The following is a 20138-nucleotide window of genomic DNA, read 5'->3' on the forward strand; positions in this document are numbered from 1 at the left end:
AGGTACAAACATATAGCTTCTGTGCTCCAAAATGGACCAGACATAACATAGAAAAAGTGCAATACAATAAATGAGGAAGAAAGTAACTTGGTATCACATTCCTTTGGAACAAGCAAGACAAGTGAGGTCATGTTTTCTCCAAGGACTAGCTAATATAGATTGCCTTTTATTTTTATTCAGAGGGTGAGACAGAAGACAAAAGACAGCAAGAGAGCATTTGATAGAATATTTGTGAAAATGTACATCAATAATCAGAAGCTACGAGTTTTTTTGTCAAACACTGTGTCTTTCGTAGTCAAGTGGAGCTGATTTTAGGTAATGAGCAGAAGCCCGTTGTAAAAATACCACCATTAAAAAATCAAGCCTTATATTGTTGCACTGGTTGAAAGAGCTGAAAATGGGAGGTTCAATATTATGCGTCGAGTTTTTGTTTGCACCTGGGGCTTAAAGAAAAGGAGAGTAAAATGAATTTAACAACTCTGATTTATATTTTTAATTACATTAGGTAAACTTGGCATGGATTATATGAAGAACATTTTAGGCTAAGGAATAAAGAACAGGCTGTCCACAAAATCGTGTTCTGGTTTTTAAGCCCACCTGGAACGTAGTTCCGGGGAGCTTATGCGATGGCGCGTCGTCTGTCCGTCAGTCCGTAAACACTTGCAACTTCTTCCCTGAAACTGCTGATGGGATTGTGACCAAACTTGGCGAAAATGATATTTGGTATGTTGCAACTCAAGTTTGTTCATGGCATTTAACATATATATATATATATATATATATATATATATATATATATATATATATATTATCGGGGTCCAAGGGAGTCTCCCGGGGGTCAAAGCAGATCCAGGTTTGACCCTTCCCTCCCACTTCCCCCTCAAAATAGGTATTTGCTTTCCAAACTGGCCCTAAAGGTGTCTACAAAGGGGGATGGGGATAGGTGAGTCGAGTTGCCCACAAAATAAGTATTTGCTTTCTTCTCAGAAACTACACACGCAATTTCGATGAAACTTCACCACAACCTTCATCACCCGTGATATACCAATGTTTGTTCACGGCATTAAAAAAACAAAAACAAAAGTCGAACAACGGCGTAGCCAGGCTGCTTGTTTGATACTGTGCAAGTCTCCGAAGAGGAAGAAGCTCTCAGCTCATCGTGAGATGTCTGGCTTGAAGATTAGGTGAGCTACCGCCGGCATCCTACTAAATTCATTCCTCACTGAATTAGTTATCAGTGTAATTTTGCATGCAACTATGGTAATAACATAGTTCCTTTGTAAATGGAGTAATTTCACAATTAATTATACTTCAAGTATTATAGTAAATACTTCAAGATAAATAGGAATGAGCTTCACTAAAATCTGTAGTGGATTATGGTTCGAAGAACCGTGTTAAAAACGAAGTATTGCAATATTAAACATACACATATATAGAACGAGAACAATGTGGCTGTCGCCAATATGCCTCCTCACAGTCCCACAACGGGTAGATGACATCACTCTGCATATGTATGGGTAGGGGATCACGTTTGTGAAGTTTCGTGTTGATCGGATAAGGTTCGTTTTTCTATCCAAGATGGCTGCCAAACCACGTGACCTATGACATCATCATTTTCAAACTATATGCAACAGTACTGTTAGATGATATTTGTAAAATTTAGCACCGATAGGGTGAGCGGTTTCAGAGATATAATTATTTAATATTTTCCTTCAATCCAAAATGGCTGCCAAACCATGTGACCTATGATGTCATAAATTTAATATTTCAATACAAATGGGTCATAGAACATGTGCATGCAATTTCAGATTTTAATGATAAGGAATTCGATTCAAACATTTTTCGCTGGTATACCACTTCACCTATGATTTTTGTTTTTTTGTTTTTTTGTTTTTTTGTATAATGAATCGAGGCTCGTGAAAGAGCTAACATTTATTTCACAAACAAATCAACCAGACAAACAAAATATACAAAAGAGGGAGCGGAAGCCAAGATGGGGAGAGAAGGGGAAGCACACAACCACAACATTTGAGAGCAGGGAGAAGTGTGGGAGGCAGAGGGCTTGGGGGCAGGAGGCGTGGGAAGGGGAGGGGGGGGGAGCGGTATAAAACACATGGGGACCGAAATTAGCGGGGGTAGAAAAGATCAAGGTTTTGGATGGGGGAGGATAAGAGATGGTGGTGAACAGCTGTTTTAAAGACCTGGAGGGTCGAGTGGGATTGAAGAGAGTGAGGGAGTTTGTTCCAGAGGCAGGAGAAAAGAGGAATGAAGGAGTGAAGGTGAGCAGAAAGTCTTGATTTTGGCAGTTTAACCATAAGAGGGTTGCAGGCAGATCTTGTGCGACCTGTAGGAATATTTGGCTATTATCATTTCATTCCTATTTCATTTTTCATCATTATCATTCTTTTGTTCCCCATTGGGAGTACTTGACAATGTGCCAAGTTTCAAAAAATTTCCATTCAGCGGTTTCCGAGGAATATTACCGCCTGCAAATTTGGGCAAATTTGGCTAAAGTGGCCTGAATGTGAGGCATGAAGGAATGAAGCCTAAGGCCTATACGTACTGTGTCCTTAGAAGACCCGTAACACCTATGCTTTCGATATTTGATGGTCATTTTAACAATCTGTTTGTGTGTGTTTGTTGTCTTGTGTTACACACTGAATGAAAAACGTAAAGGTAGAGCATGGTGATTGTTATATACAACAGGTTCGACAATATGGTTGGCATGAACGGTATAGAAATCAAAATGGCGGTGTGTGGAGTCAGCAGTCCTACACCGTAATGGCATCACAGACGTAACTATAACAGCACTGGTAGAGCGCATACCTCCACCAGGCTGAAGTGTTTATGTTTTGTATCCCACTTATAGGCCGGATCTGGATTCCGACCTGAACCAAAATCTAATCGGCTTGTTATTGTCACCTAACCAACACGTCCACCAAGTTTTGTTGTAACTCGTCCATAACTTTTTTAAATATCATGTTATGTATCGCTTTTCACCCGATCTCTCAATGGTGAAGAATCACTTAAGAAATTAAATAATTCTTATATCCGAATCCATATTCAGATCTTCACCAAAATCGAATCGATTAGTCCTCCTCACACACCTAACCACTTCACCAAGTTTCACCCAAATCCATACAAATCTTTTGAGATATCTTGCTATTTATCATTTTTGGCCCGATCTCCCAATGGTGAGGAATCACTTAAAAAATTCTACTAGCCGGATCTGAAACCGGATCTTCACCAAAATCTATCCATTTCGTCCTTGTCCCATTCACTACCTCTCTGCCAAATTTCGTCCGAATCCGTCTACAACTCTTTGAGATATGTTGTTCACAGAAAGACAAATGCTTTTAGCTCTTTCACGAGCCACGATCTTGTATACAAAAAAAAAAAAACCACAAACAAGAAATATGTCGTGCATAGCACCATACTTGCGAAATCCCTAAAATAAGTTGTTAGCCTATGCTGACTTCAAAACTAATTGGTGGTTGAATTCAGTGACCTGGTATGCAAATTCTCTTAAAATTTCAAGTCAATCAGATGAAAATTGAGGATTTTAGAAATTTCACTCCTGCATTTCACATTTTCTCTCCTGCACCTAGACATGCTTACATGCACAACCCCTCGTATCATCTCCAAACCGCATCATTAGACACCACGTAAATTCCTCCAACCTTTACCCCCTTCATTGGGGTAAAGGTTGAAGGAATTGCATTGTGTGAGCACAACTGTTCCAGCCCTGTGAACGAGAGGCCGTGATCCTCGCATTCCGTCTTTCTAATCTTGTCTTACTTTCCCGTGAATGTTTGATGGGCACCCTGTATTGTGTAATAGCCATTAGGTAAGGCCGAGGATACGTTCTGCATTTCATACATTTTCTTTCCTGCTAGTAAGTATCACTGCACTTTTCATTGCTGCGATCACTGTACATTTTCATTTTCATTCCCCCATTGTTACCTTTGCGAGTACCTTCCCCTCCCACCTCGAACATTAAAGCCCTTGAGTTCCCTCCCCCCATTTTTCATGATCCCACCTGTGCCTTGTAAATAATTATAATAAATGCTTTGTTGATATTCTTTTCCAATCTGTCCGTGCCAATCATTTCCCCCAATGATCCAGCGCTGTCCGCACCAAGTTTAGCTGGAGAGATTATCATCCCCCGTCTAATTGGCTCATTCAGTCTGGCATGCACCAAGCGGTAAAACTCGGCCACCCTAATTAAAGATCTAATTAAGATAAAATTGGTGCATAGCCAAGGGCGTGTGCCCCAGCCAGAAGGCCACGTGACATTCAGTTAAACGGTATTAGACGGCGGACACTGAAGCACGTGGTTAACGGATTGGCACTTGCGGTTGACTCGCAACTTGCTGCGACACGAAGTTATTTGTGCGCAGTAGCCTCGGGCCCGGTAAGTCCGAGGGGAACTGAAGATACCCCCCTCTTAGTAGACCCAAAACCCGTGGCCGTAACAATACTATGATCTAGCAAGATTGAAAGTTCACTAAATCAGTCACATTGCATGAGCTCATGTTTGAGGCAAATTACAGCATAGACATGGCTGAACTTATGTGCTGAAAGGAGCAACAGATGCATTGTTGGAGTTGCCAACTTTTATTCTACCTGCTCGCTGCAGTGTGCAACTTTGTCTTCGTCTTCGGACGATTTGATCTTCCACCTGTGATTGCTGAGTGGTGAGGACAGCCGGTGTACCGATGCCCTCAAACTTACAGATTCAAATCCAGCTGAAGATGGCAGTCTTAAGGATTTCGATTCTAAGCTTCTGAACAAAAGCAAATTTGTCTCAGATAATTACCATGTGGTTCACAGATTGTTCATGAGAAACTCAGCTGGATAAGTATTGATCTTCAGAGGAGGTAATCTGGATGGTCTGATTCACATGAGGTGTCAATCTCTCTTCTAACTCTAAATTCCCTCAGGTCAACATAACAACTACTTTGAAATAACTGCTAAATGCTTTATTCTTCCTGTTCTAAAGTTCCTAAACTCTAAAGTTCTAAAACTCCAAAGGAGCTTTGCTCTCAGTTACCTGCTCAAACAAGCATGCACACTCATTGGGTGAGTGGACCTTCAACCTTCCAACTCCTTGTAAGTCACAAGTAAGTCTGTTTTGTTGCGAAGAAAGGGTTAACACTCGAAATGTCAGCTTCTCCTTTCTTCCCACAGCTAGCATACCTCAATCTACGTCCTGTTGAATTCATCCGTTTTCTACCTGTCTGCCGACGCAGATAGACACCCAGCTTTCAAGATCAAGACTAATTCATAACCCCACCAAGTACGACTGATTGTTAAAGGAAATTACTTTTGATAACTTCACTAATTGCACAGCATCAGCAAAGATATCGCAATGCAGTATGTGGTGTTAACGAAAACCTGTTGAGAAACGTGTTCACATTCCATAAATTATTAAAGCCACATCAAAATATAGGATATAAATTGTGCTGAATTGACAAAACGGTCAGTCAGCAAGACATAAAAGAAAGTTTAAGGTCGGCCATTACACTAAAGTATAGGAATAGCTTTGTGTTATGCTTCACAACACTAGTAAGCCTTCCACATTCACAAAATAGTGATATCTCATTGAACGCTAAAGATTTTCAAGTAGCAAAATTAAATAATTGTTGTTGTTACCTTTCAATATGTCACCACCACGTTTCACCTTCAGTATAACTTTTTAAACAAAGTTTAGACGAAGAAGCCAAGCGATTTGGGGGTCCGTGCAAGTCTGGGGCCTCTAGCGACTTATTTATAGCCTGACTGTACATCTGCAGTCATGGCAATCATATGCTAGGCCACCATTCCTGAATGGATGACACATGGGTGTATTACCAATATTTCAATGGCAAAAAAACGATTAAAAACTCTTACTTATATTGAGATGCATTATATTTGCTGTAATTTGAGTGAATTGTGTAGGTTGTTTAGTTATCCTGAAAAATGTAATTCCTTTGCTGCTGATCACCTACCTACAGTGCATTCAGAAAGTATTCAGACCCCTTCACTATTTTCACATTTTGTTATGTTGCAACCTTGTGCTGAAATCGTTTAAATTCATTTTTTCCCTCATCAATCTACACTCAATACCCCATAATGACAAAGAGAAAACAGGATTTTAGAAAGTTTTGCAAATTTATTAAAAATAAAAAACTGAAATATCACATTGACATAAGTATTCATACCCTTTGCTATGACACTTGAAATTTAGCTCAGGTGCCTCCCATTTCTCTTGATCATCTTTGAGATGTTTCCACACCTTGGTTGGAGTCCACCTGTGGTAAATTCAATTGATTGGACATGATTTGGAAAGGCACACACCTGTCTATATAAGGTGTCACAGCTGATCCCAGCTGATAAAGCCAAGATCGGTGGAGTGTTGCAGTGATGGTTGTCCTTCTGGAAGTTTCTCCCTTCTCCACACAGGATCTCGGGAGCTCAGACAGAGTGACCATCGGGTTCTTGGTCACCTCTCTTACCAAGGCCCTTCTCCCCGATTGCTCAGTTTTACCGGGTGGCCAGCTCTAGGAAGAGTCCTGGTTGTTCCAAACTTCTTCCATTTAAGAATTATGGAGGCAACTGTGCTCTTCGGAACCTTCAATGCAGCAGAGATTTTTTTTGTAGGCTTCCCCAGATCTGTGCCTCGACAAAATCCTGTCTCTGAGCTCTGCAGGCAGTTCCTTCGACCTCATGGCTTGGTTTTTGCTCTGATATGCATTGTCAGCTGTGAGACGTTCATTCATGTATGTATCTCATCTGAGAGGGAAAATATGAGAATTTACAGATTTTCGTATGACGATTTGGCGGCCATCTTGGTTTTTCACATTTTCATGAGGCTTATAATAATCTGAAAGTCAAAATATGTTTTGATTATCTTCTTGTATGTGTTTCCATCTTATAAATACTCATAATAGCGTGTACCTGTTTATATTTAAAAATATGTTTTGGTATACGAGGGGATATTTGATGTTTTATGAGACTTGTCGATATATATTCACTTCGAACGGTTGTAGATGTATGAGTAGTGGTGGTAGCTGAAATATTAATACACCATTGGAGAGGTAATTCAATTACCTTTTAAATGATATATAAATTGTAATCATCAGATTGTTGATACTGACATACTAGCCAAAAAAGTAACCATACACCCTTAAATTAAATATTCAAAAATCGCCAAATGTCGTCTCGGGGGAACCTATGAAAATGGGGTGAGAACATGAAGTCCATCCCTACATTTTCCTTGTTAACATCTTTTTTTCATCAAGGAGACCCGAATGGACAAAAATATACCAGTGGGTGAGGAATCTGGGGGGGGGGGGGGGGGGTGCACGGTGGGTCGATCCAGCCCATGGAATAATATATTTATTCACAGAAATTATATCACTGTAAAGCGCGGCGTTACGCGCGCTGCTTGTGAGCAAGGAGGAAGCGGACAAGCGGTAACATATAAACGTCTTTATTGTAAGACTACACTGTAACACTGAAATGTTCCGGGCTGGTCGCCCGGTGTATATCATGAGGCCACGCCTACCCCTCGGGCGTGGCCACCGCCCACTTGGTGCGTGGAATGATGTCACCGCGCCAGTGGGCTTTTGTGTCCGCCACACGCGCCCCCCCAGAATTCCCGCGCACCTGGAGGGCCAGTTTGCGGGGCAGACGAATGACCCGGCCGAAGCGCCCCCTGGCGATCGGCGGCGTCCGGGGTGCAGGGATGCCAGGTGGGATGCCCCTGGCTGCCCCTGGGATGGGTGCAGGACCGGGGGGCGGCGTGGCGGCGGGGCTGGGCGGTGCCGGGGGTCCGCCCGCAGGAGGGCGGCCCCGACGTGGGGGTCGGGCCACTGGCGGTGGATGGTCATAATCGAGGTGGGCCGGCTTGAGGCGGTCTACCGAAACGCGGTCAGGAGTACCGCCGATGTCCAGGGTGAAGTGCTTCGCCCCGGTCTCCAGCACGCGGAAAGGCCCGTCGTACGGGGGCCGCAGTGGTGTCCGATGGGCATCGTGGCGGACGAAGACGTACTCCGCCGTGCGAAGCTCCGGGGCGACGTGCGTCGGTGGGTGCCCGTGGCATGCCGTTGGCACCGGGGCGAACCTCTGGGCGGTCTCTTGCAGAGCGGAGCGCTGCTGTGCCGCGGACCATGGTGCCGTGGAGTCGGGGAGGAACTCGCCCGGCACCCGCAGCGGTTGCCCGAAGACCAACTCCGCCGCGGATGCGCGCAGGTCCTCCTTGGGCGCCGTCCGGAGACCCAGCAGGACCCAGGGGAGCCTGTCGACCCAGACGCCGTCGCGGAGGGTGGCCCAGAGCGCGGCCTTCAATGAGCGGTAAAATCGCTCACATAGGCCGTTAGCCTGGGGGTGGTAGGCCGTGGTTCGGTGCAGCCGGACCCCGAGCCCCTGCGCAACCGCCCCCCAGAGCTCCGAGGTGAACTGGGGGCCGCGGTCGGATGAGATGTCTGAGGGGGCGCCGAACCGGGCGACCCAGGTGGCGATGAAAGCCTGCGCGACATCGGCCGCCGTTGTCGACGCCAAGGGCACGGCCTCCGGCCACTGGGTGGTGCGGTCCACCATGGTGAGGACGTAGGTGAAACCCCGCGAGGGGGGCAGAGGTCCCACCAGGTCCACGTGGACGTGGTCAAACCGGCGTTCCGGCACCGTGAACGGGGCCAACGGGGCCTGGGTGTGCCAGTGCACCTTGGCGCGCTGGCACGCAAGGCACGTCCTGGCCCAGCCGCGGACGGCCTTCCGGAGGCCATGCCAGACGAACTTGTCGGCGATCAGCCTTTGGGAGGCCCTCGCGCCCGGGTGGGACAGGCCGTGGATGGCGTCAAACACCTGGCGCTGCCAGCCCGCGGGCACAATGGGGCGAGGACGCCCGAGGGAGACGTCGCACAAGAGGGCCGTGCCCGCGCCGTCGAACGGCACCTCGGTGACGCGGAGGCCCGTGACGGCGGTCCGCAAGGCCTGGACGTCGGGGTCAGCGGCCTGGTCTGCTGCCATCCGGGCATAGTCGATGCCGAGGTGGACTGCGTGGGCGACGGCCCGGGAAAGGCAATCCGCCACCGGGTTGTCCTTCCCCGCGACGTGCTGGATGTCCGTCGTGTACTCGGACACGGCCGAGAGGTGACGCTGCTGCCGGGCCGACCACGGCTCGGTGACCTTGCCCATCGCGAAGATCAGCGGCTTGTGGTCGACGAAGGCAGTGAACGCCCGGCCCTCGAGCAGATGGCGGAAGTGCCTGACCGCCAAGTGAAGTCCGAGCAACTCGCGGTCGAAGGTACTGTAACGGCGTTCGGGCGGGCGAAGCTGCCGGCTAAAGAACGCCAGCGGTTGCCAAGCTGCACGCACCCATTGCTCGTGCAACGCGCCCACCGCGTAGTCCGAGGCATCGGTGGTGAGGGCGATCGGTGCATCAGGCGCCGGGTGCGCGAGCATGGTGGCGTTAGCCAAGGCGAGCTTCGCGCCCGTGAACGCCGTGTCCATCTGCTCGGTCCAGGTAACGTCGCCTTTGCCCGGCTTACCTCGGAGAGCTTCGTGCAGGGGGCGCAGGAGCTGGGCGATACGGGGCAGGAACCGATGGTAAAAGTTCACCATGCCCAGGAACTCCTGCAGCCCTCTGATCGTGTGGGGGCGCGGAAACCCCTTCACCGCCTCCACCTTGGCCGGCAGGGGGACGGCTCCGTGCCTGGTGACACGGTGCCCCAGAAAATCGATTGTGGCGGCGCCGAACCGGCACTTTGCGGGGTTCACAATCAGGCCATGCTGGCCCAGGCGTTCGAAGAGCGTGCGGAGGTGGCGTAGGTGCTCTTCGCGGGACGTGCTGGCGACGAGGATATCGTCCAGGTAGACGTAGACAAAATCCAAGTCGCGCAGGACGCTGTCCATCAGTCGCTGGAACGCCTGAGCCGCATTCTTCAGACCGAAGGGCATGCGCAGGAACTTGAAGAGTCCGAATGGCGTGATGACCGCCGTCTTCGGGACGTCCTCCGGCCTGATGGGGACCTGATGGTAGCCGCGTATGAGGTCCACCTTCGAGAAGAAGGACCTGCCCGCCAAACGGGCGGAAAAGTCCTGAATGTGGGGGACGGGGTAGCGGTCGGGAGTCGTGGCGTCATTGAGACGGCGATAGTCCCCGCACGGTCGCCATCCCCCGCCGGGCTTCGGCACGATGTGCAGCGGCGACGCCCAAGCGCTCTCTGAGCGCCGAACGATGCCGAGTCGCTCCAGGGTAGCGAACCCCGCTTTTGCCACCGCCAGCTTCGTCGGCTCGAGGCGGCGTGCCCGGGCGTAGACCGGTGGCCCGACGGTGGGGATGTGATGGGCCACCCCGTGCTTGACGGCCCCCGCCGAGAAGGTGGGCCGCGTGAGGGCCGGGAAACCGGCGAGGAGGCGGGTGAATGCGTCCGCTGCCGGAAGCGTACAGACCAACGTGGCCGGAACCGAATCGTTCGGCAAGCCGCTTGGCAAGCCGCTCGTTGAGCTGGGCAACGCACAAGCGAGCGAGCTGAACGTCTCGGCCTGGACAAGCCGTCTGCGCTTGACGTCGACCAGGAGCCCATTAGCGCACAGGAAGTCCGTGCCAAGCAGTGCCATGGGCACGTCGGCGGTGACGAACATCCATCGGAAAACCTGCCCTCCAAACCGCAGAGAGAGGCAGCGTTTTCCGTACGTACGGATGGGCGTCCCGTTCGCGGCAAGCAGCGCGGGGCCCCCACCCGCGGCGTGCTTGTCTGACGTGCCGGCGGGAATGACACTCACCTGCGCTCCCGTGTCGCACAGGTAACGGCGCCCGGAGAAGGTGTCCGTTATGAACAGCAGGCTGCTCGAACGGCCGGCGCTCATCGCCAATATTGAGCGCCGGCCCGGGCGTTTCCCGACCCGTTGAAGGAGCACGGCGGATGACACCGCCGAGCTTCGTGGCCGAACTTGGCGTGGAACCAGCACCAGGTGGTGGAGCTGGAGGAGCGCGGCTGGCTCCGCCAGGCCGGTGGAGTCGACGGGTTTCCCCGCGGTGGCGGTTTTCGCCGCGGCGGTGGGCGGGGCGTGGCGGCGTTCACGAGGTGCGTATCAGCATGCTGCTGAACATCAGCGTGCTGATGAACATCAGCGCGCTGCTGAACATCAGCGTCGAATGCCGTGACGGCCACGCCGACGCTCGCCCACGTGTCCGAAGCGGCGAAGTACTTGTCCGCCTCGGCCGCCAATGCTCGGGGTTCCGTTAGCCCGGTCCCGGCCAACGCGAGGCGAACCTGCGCTGGAAGTTGGCGACAGAAAAGCGCCCGGAATAGCGAACCGGGGGCTTCGTCGCCCAACAGTGACAGCATATGGTCCATTCGGACCGACGGGCGCGTCTCACCGAGCTCGGGGAGATCCAGGAGGCGGTCGGCCCGTGCGTCGTCCGTGAGGCTGAACGTGGCTAGGAGTAGCCGCTTGAGTGCCTCGTACTTGTGGCCTTTCGGTGGGTGGCGAAAGACGGACACAACTCGAGCGGCCGTGCCGGGCCCGAGGGAGGCGACGACGTGGCAATAGCGCGTGTCATCGCCGGTGAGGTGCCGAAGCTGAAATTGGGCTTCGGCCTGGACGAACCAGACTTCGGCCTGAGCCTCCCAAAATTCCGGAAGTTTGACGAAGTCGGCCATGGCGATGGCGTCGCGTGTGGAAGGATCGCTCCGGCAGATCCAACGTCGAGGGTCACCAGTAAAGCGCGGCGTTACGCGCGCTGCTTGTGAGCAAGGAGGAAGCGGACAAGCGGTAACATATAAACGTCTTTATTGTAAGACTACACTGTAACACTGAAATGTTCCGGGCTGGTCGCCCGGTGTATATCATGAGGCCACGCCTACCCCTCGGGCATGGCCACCGCCCACTTGGTGCGTGGAATGATGTCACCACGCCAGTGGGCTTTTGTGTCCGCCACAACTGTATATTTCCGAACAGCAAATAAAAACCTTTTTTTATTATTATTTCAGGAACGATTATAGCAGCGGTCTCTTTCCTTATACACCGCCCAGGTTCACGTTTGAATCCGAATACAACAACGAATTAAATAATTGTTAAGTCGTTGGAATTTTTGTTCGGTGTCGTGCTCAAAGTTGTCCCACGTTGCTTTGTTAGAATTGGTGAATGTTTTGTTTTTGTTTGTGTTGAGGACTATACTTGTGTTTATGGTAATGATGATAGGCAGGTGATCTGAAGGGTCTGATCCAGGAATTTCAAGACGGAGGGGTGCACGAAGCCGTAGCGCCAAGGAGGGGGTTGGAGGAAGAGGAAAAGGGGTCTCGGGGTCCTCCCCCAATACATTTCCAAACATCGATCGTCAGAAACGACATTTCATGCGTTCTTGGAAGTTCCAGCAGTTCGTTGTGTTCTTCCCTGTTCCAAGAGTTCAGCAGATTCGCAATGACGAATGGCCAGATCGACGAACTGATGAACCGACTTGCCCAGCTGTTACTTCTGCTATAAATTTAGTGAGTGTGTGCGTGTGTGTGTGTGTGTGTGTGTGTGTGTGTGTGTGTGTGTGTGTGTGTGTGTGTGTGTGTGTGTGATGTATCATGTGTCATGTTTTTGTTTAGTTCCACCGAAAGGATTGTTATGGTCTCCTGAGTTAATTAGGCTAATTAACTACAAATAATCCGGAAGAATTCCTGTGACGAAAGCATGTTGTTTTTTTTACCGTCGCACTTGGAGTGTTTTATAATAAAGCAAAAGTGATTTAAAACCAATGAGCGTTGGTAAGCTGCCTGAACGTTCTTTATTCAAAATAATCTGGACCCGAGGGTCATTCCAGAATATTCATCGCTTACAATTTGTCATCGAAAATCCGAAGGGGGGGGGGGGGGGGGGTCTGAAATACTCTGAAAATACTTGACTGTCTGAAATAACTGAGCATTATGGAGGCCGAACTAGCGCATGGATACACAAAAAATGACAAGATGCATGACAAAATTGAAAATTTCATACTGTTATTCAAAACTAGCAGGGGTATTATTTAAGCTTCGGAAAATGACAATACAGTGAATTCGCTCACAAAAAATTCGTTATAACAAACCCCTTCAAAAATACACATTGGTTCGTGTGGGGGGGCACTGACTGCAGAAAATGTTCGACAAAGTCCTCCCCAGAGAATGTCAAAGGGGAGTCCTCTCTTTTCCAATGTCCACAACCATTAATCTTCTTCCTTCCTTGTAAATGCTGCTTCATCAGGATAGAGCTCATTTCAGAGGGGAGGGATGCCCATGGAACAGCGCAGTTTTCATCTACAGTGCATTCAGAAAGTATTCCGACCCCTTCACTTTTTTCACATTTTGTTATGTTGCAGCCTTATGCTGAAATCGTTTAAATTCATTTTTTCCCTCATCAATCTTCACTCAATACCCCATAATGACAAAGACAAAACAGGCTTTTAGAAAGTTTTCAAAGATCCATTCACCCAAAAACACCCCTCCCACTGCTCCTCACCCTATATATATATATATATATATATATATATATATATATATATATATATATATATATATATATATATATATATATATATATATATATAGATATATATATACACATATACATATATATATATATATATATATATATTATATATATATATCTATATCTATATATATATCTATATATATATATGTATATATATATATATATATATATATATATATATATATATATATATATATATTATATATATCTGTGCAGCATCTGTCCTGTGTTGTGTTGTCCTGTGTTGTCACTGAACTACTTTCTCAAACATTTGTGAAATCGTACCAAACTTCTGGAATGCACATATCTCTCCCGTCGGTATGTCCTAAGGGTATTTGTTTTGAAAAATTTTCCAATATATATATTATTTTTTGGGGAATTTTTTTGGGAATGTTTTTTTTTTCAACTTCAATTGCTTATAAAATGTGATATCACGTATATTACAAATACATTTGTGCAAAATAATGTTTGAATTATGTTTGTTTAAACCATGACAAAACGGCAACTCGGGTACAGTCATTTATCTATATATCGACACATCTGGGCAGTGTGTCTGTGTTGTCACTTAACGACTCCCTCAAACTTTTGTTTCCGTGGTTGTGAAGTGTTTTTAATAACATTGTGGTGGTTTTGAATCACGTGGTGGTGAGGTATTTTGAATTATGTGGTGGTGAGGTGTTTTAATATCACATGGTGGTGAGGTGTTTTTAAATCACATGGTGGTGAGGTGTTTTGAATTACGTGGTGGTGAGGTATTTATAATTACGTGGTGGTGAAGTGTTTTTAATTAGGTGGTGGTGAGGTGTTTTGAATTAGTTGGTGATGAGGTGTTTTGAATTATGTGGTGGTGAGGTGTTTTTAAATGACGTGGTGAGGTGTTTTTAATTTAGTGGCTGTGAGGTGTTTTTATTACGTGTTTTATGGCTGTGAGGTGTTTTTATTACGGGTTTTATGTCTGTGAGGTGTTTTTAATTTTGTGGTGGTGAGGTGTTTTTATTACGTGTTTTGTGGCTGTGAGGTGTTTTTATTACGTGTTTTATGGCTGTGAGGTGTTTTTAATTTTGTGGTGGGGAGGTGTTTTTATTACATGTTTTGTGGCTGTGAGGTGTTTTTATTACGTGTTTTATGGCTGTGAGTTGTTTTTATTTTCGTGGTGGTGAGGTGTTTTTATTACATGTTTTATGGCTGTGAGGTGTTTTTATTACGTGTTTTATGGCTGTGAGGTGTTTTTATTACGTGTTTTATGGCTGTGAGGTGTTTTTATTACGTGTTTTATGGCTGTGAGGTGTTTTTAATTTCGTTGTGGTGAGGTGTTTTTATTACGTGTTTTATGGCTGTGAGGTGTTTTTATTACGTGCTTGATGGCTGTGAGGTGTTTTCAATTTTGCGGTGGTGAGGTGTTTCTAATTTCGTGGTGGTGAGGTGTTTTTATTATGTGTTTTATGGTGGTGAGGTGTTTTGAATTACTTGGTGGTGAGGTATTTTGAATTACGTGGTGGTGAGGTGTTTTGAATTACGTGGTGGTGAGGTGTTTTGAATTACGTGGTGGTGAGGTGTTTTGAATTACGTGGTGGTGAGGTGTAATCGTCCCAAACTTCCAGTCTGCACCTACCCCTCCCCTATGTACTATGTGCTGAGGGGTTCTTTCTTGAAAAAAAACATTCAACCTAAATCTTCAACCTAAATTGCATATAAAAATGTAATATCACAAACACAACAAATACATTTGTGCCAAGTAATTGTTTGTATTATGATTGGTGAAAATCATGACAACACAGCAACTCAGGTAGTCATTAGCCTCAGCTAAAATAAGCCCGCTCCTCAGTAACGACGCTTGGTGAGGCGAGCGGAGCTAGCCGAGTCAAGCTAGTATATATATATAAAGATCATTTTCAAGTTTCGTATAACAAACGTCAGGAGAAGGCTGACGAGCAAACTAAACACATTAGATGCCAATTTAGGTGCAGAAAGTTCAAGACAATACCAAAAGCACATTGACTACACTAATTGCAAGCCAGATAAAGGCAATGCCCCAAAAAAATTGTTTCTGTGAAAACATCGATTTTTTATATAATTATCAAGCTAAGGGCTTGGCCACACCAACGACGCGACGCAACTGAATGGTCTCGCCTTGGAAAGTGGGTTGTTGTGGACAGCCGGTCATGTAAAATTACATTGCGTCGGGCTCCGGCAGATGTTCGATCCTGGTTGGTCGTAGTTGCTATTCGTCCATTGGTGTGCACGTGATTGGACGAATATGTTCCCGCCGAGCCAATCTGAGTGTGCATACTGCCTCGCGCTTCCTTCCCGTACCACAATGGAAAACTTCTGAACTGAGGAACGTGAGGATGAGCTGATAAGGCTGTGGCAGCAAAAAAAAATCTGTCTGCTTTGTACAATATTACGTCCACAGGTTATTATCTCCACCACAGAAGGTGGACAGAGGTTATGTTTTCACCTATATGTCTGTTTGTTATTTTGATACTTTATTTTGTTATTTTGAAGGTTTTGCATATTGGGTCACTGAAGCATATTGCTTTTGAGGTCAAAAAGTAAACATCACATAAAATCGTCAATTTTCCTCCAATTGACCTGAAATTTAAAGAATTTGCATATTGGATCAATGAATTGGTTCACCAATCAAAAGCTGGAAGCCAATTTGAGAGATCTCGCGAGATCTTGGAGATGGCGGCAGGGATTTTCGAAGCTGCACACGTTGTCCATGTTTTCAAAGTTAAGTCATTGTTCACAATTGTATTTTGTCGAAACTGTATTTATCTTTGGGTGTGTGAACCTATCGTGTGTCCCTTGGAAGTTTCTCGGTGTTGATCTTTCATAAATTAATCGTTTCTGTTTGCCGCGCGTGTTGCGGCCTTGCCTCAGGCTTCCCCTGTCCCCCGTCGAAGTTTGTTTCTTCCTTCGCTGTTTTTGATAGGTTTTTAGATTTCCCTTTCTCCCCCAAACTTCCCCGTACATCTACTCTTTGTCGAACGTTTTAACCCCCCCCCCCCCCAAAAAAAACAAAAAAAACAAGAACATTTATTTCCCATTCTCCACGTGTGAAGTGTCCCATCATGTGCTTCTGTCCAGGTGCGCTGTCTCGCCCTGCCCCCATTATCTCCTTGGCTTCCACCTTTTCCCCTGTTCACGTGACTCATGGTTGTCCCTCGAGGCTCCCTCTCCCGGTTGGTATTTTTGTGAATATAAGATTGTTCCTCACGGATCTAACGGTGCCATACAATCACATTCTGGTGCAACGAAGGGTCAGAATTAATGGAAACGAGTCCTTAACTGACATAGACTAAGAATAACTAGCAAGATGTCCTATAGTTGTCTTACATGAAATGCGGTGAACCTGGGCACGACATTTAATGGGGGAAATAGGGGGAGGTCGGGTCTACAGAGTGTTGTTTACAGAAAATGGGACTAGGGAATGGGGGATTGGGGATAGTTGGGAAGTATTGAGGAAATAGGGGAATATTTACAAGCGGATATGGATGGATGTAAATCCCATATCCGCAATACTGCACCCTTCTCTACCTCGGGGCGTCGCGACCCGATAAATTTTTACCTACTTTAGTGTGGCACTCAGATGTAGTTCCCTCTACTATTAACTCAACCCTGAGTGCGACAGTTTTACAGATGTTCACAAATGAGTAAATAAGTCCCCCTGCGACGTTGCACCCTTCTCCTAACAGAAACACACCCACAGGATAACCGAATCGCGGAATGGTCTTCAAACTATACATTGACGGTGGGGAGCATTATTTACTTTATTTACAAAACTAACCCAGGACCTGCGATTGTTCTTTCTGGGGGGGAGACAGTCTGCTCTGCATCAATGCACCATGAAAGCACCCAAAACGCACCAATACACCCTCATGCACCAATCGGTGCCCAGTCATCATAGTTCGTCAATGTTCAATAATAAAAATAAACCAACAACCCCTAACCCTGCAGGTGGTCTCTTGCTCTTCGGCTCCCTCTGCTGGCTATTTACTTTCTTCCAGATGTTGTCATTTCCTTTCATTTTCTTACTGGCGGCCTATTTGAGCATAAAATGAAATGCACCCAACGTGTCCATTTTTATTTATTTATGGCCCACAAGGCCGACTAGTGTGGTTCACCTGTGGGGCATCGGTGCCCTGTGGCCAAGGTCCGCCAGCAAGATTTCGGGCCCTCATGGCCGGTTCCAGCAGAGGGGCCATGCCCCAACCCATGGGGTCCATAAGTGGTGCTCGGCCACAGACATGTGGTCCATAATGTGGTGCATCGATGCAGACAGCTGGTTCTGAGAGTTCCGGGCGCACAATGGCCGACTCACGCACGCTCCCCTCGGCGCCCAATGGCGCACAGGTCATGTGGGAGAAAAAAGGGGAAAGACAAATGAGCGAGGGGTAAGGTCACAAGGGTACACGTCAATAAGGCAATGCAAGGCGAAATGCGTATGGAGAGCGAAATGAGAAAGCTCGTCCCTACTGTACGTCACCCCCCCTGTCACCTACACTACCCTTGCCCTTACCCCATATTTACAAAATCTACACATTTACAAATTCGTCGCTACTGTCACGTCTTCCCCACATTTCCCTTACACCAAATTCGTCACCACAATCCCTCTAGCCAAAATTTGCCATCACCCAATTCGTCATCAATCCTCATAAGGAGGAAGAGATGGAACATCAAGCACAGTCACACCCACGTCATGCTGCGTCTCACATTCCAAACATCTGCACAATAAAATGACAAAACATGGCATGGTGTGGAGGTACGTCATCTCAGGTGAGTGCATGTAGATGGTGCGAGGAGACTTCAATCCAAACTATCCTCTAAATGACCTTAACACTCTTTACCCTACCCGGGGTCTTTCCCTGCCAATCCATTGGCCACTTACACTATGGGTTCTAAAAACCAATTCCCATTGACCAAACTGTGGTGCTTCTCAATTTGGGGTCTCACTCCCCCGATTCATCTCCCGGTGCCCTAGCACAATTTCTGGGCTGTGACGTGTAGCTCTCCCAGCAGGTCTACCCACCTGCACACCTCCACCACTGTAGTTGCCACCCGAGCTTACCTGCTCCTTAACCTAACCTATCTACTGGAGAAGGCCCCTCCTGGCTCTGTCACCCCTTGGTGCCCTCTGGCACTGGGCTACCCGGGTCCGTCCTCCGGATCCTCGGGCCCCATCCACAACTACCGGCTGCCAGAGCCCACCTGCGGCCTCACCTGGCCGACATCCTCACAGTGGTGGAGTGCCCAAACCAACTACACACACTAACAGGCTACACGCCCAGCCATTTCCACCACACTGATGCACCCATCCAAATACCATTCTTCCACCCGCACCACAGATGCCAATATCCAACCACAATTTACCTATACCCTCTACCTAACACTTACACTACCCGCCCCGGGTACTCGTGAAAGGGGTCCACTCTTCCCCCATCCACACCTTCGCACCATACACACCACTCCGTACCACTTACTCCAACTCTCTCCACACCACTCATTCTCTGCTCCATATATTCCACACACCTGTACTTGCACACCTGTGCTCTCATACTTGGTGCCGCCTGCACCCTTCTCTCCCCCAAGCGCATTCGCGCTGATCCACAACACTCACTACTCATACACTGCTCCACACACCTGTCCAGTTCTCACACAGCATCATCTCATCTAACTACTCCCCTCTGAAACTTGCGCTTCCCAGTCGTCCCTTTAAACTATTGCGCTCCCTCGTCATTATAATCCACTCTAACCTACCTGCGTCCCCACTACAGGTATTATTGTCACTAACTAATCTTAACGTCACCTAATGTCATCTTCGCTACATCCCTACACACAATATCCTAACCCACCCGGGCTAGTTTCCACTGCCATACACCCCATAATCTAGTGCTCCTTTGCCCCCCCTCGCCGTGAGGGATGGTGGATTGCCCATCCCACCACATCGGGGAGGTCCCACTATCAATTTTGCTCGTCCAAATTCCAACCAATTCAAAAATTTTCCATTTACTGCCAATTCTACCCACTATTATAAATTTCGTATCAAATCACTACCATCATCATCACAGTCCGCTATATCCTAGCCTCGGTGCGTCATGACATCATTAAACTCGGTTCGTAAAGCCGAGCAATGAATTCGGGTGATTTGGTCACCTGCAGGTTGAATCCGTCCGGCTTTCGGTTCAAGGGAGGTGGTTTGGTTGGGCCGAGGTTCCACGCACCATCTCGGCGCGGCACCTTGCGGTCCCGGGCCCGATGGCTCAATCTCCCCCGGTCGGAACCCCGTCCCCACGAGGGGGCACCGTTCCGCTTCCTCCCACTCGCCCTTGAACCGTACCGGTCGCCTCGCCCGCCAAGGCCCGGACTCGACCGTGCAGGGCGGGGCCAAGCCCGAATCGGCAACGACGCTTCGAAGAGAAACGACGCAGCTTCGATCCGCGCCGGGCCCTGCATCCAACAAAGCACGCCGCGCCCCGAGTGCTCGCATCGGCTATCCGTCGCCCTAACCGCTAACCCGGTTACCGTCGATGCTTCACCTGCATGCTCACACGCATACGCTACCCCTTTCACCTTCACCAAATCCGGCGTTCCAACGCCGTCCGTACATTCCACCAACGCACTCCCTGTTACAA

The 20138-nt window shown here is 47.9% G+C and overlaps 1 protein-coding gene across 5 annotated transcripts in view; it reads right to left on the reverse strand.

Annotated features, from left to right (window-relative positions):
- The window catches only part of LOC144889479 (ATP-binding cassette sub-family C member 8-like), a 96074-nt gene extending 90289 nt beyond the window's left edge, over positions 1–5785 (reverse strand). For 2 of the 5 annotated variants that reach the window (XR_013621766.1, XR_013621767.1), the window contains exon 1: positions 5656–5785. The gene's annotated coding sequence lies outside the window, so the exon portion shown is untranslated. The remainder of the gene's footprint in view (positions 1–5655) is intronic. The other 3 variants (XR_013621768.1, XM_078769740.1, XR_013621769.1) reach the window with 2 other exon arrangements.
- Between the last annotated feature and the right edge of the window lie 14353 nt (positions 5786–20138).

This window comes from Myxine glutinosa, chromosome 1 (genome assembly GCF_964187855.1).
Source record: "Myxine glutinosa chromosome 1, kmMyxGlut1.1, whole genome shotgun sequence".
In the NCBI taxonomy this organism is placed as follows: domain Eukaryota; kingdom Metazoa; phylum Chordata; class Myxini; order Myxiniformes; family Myxinidae; genus Myxine; species Myxine glutinosa.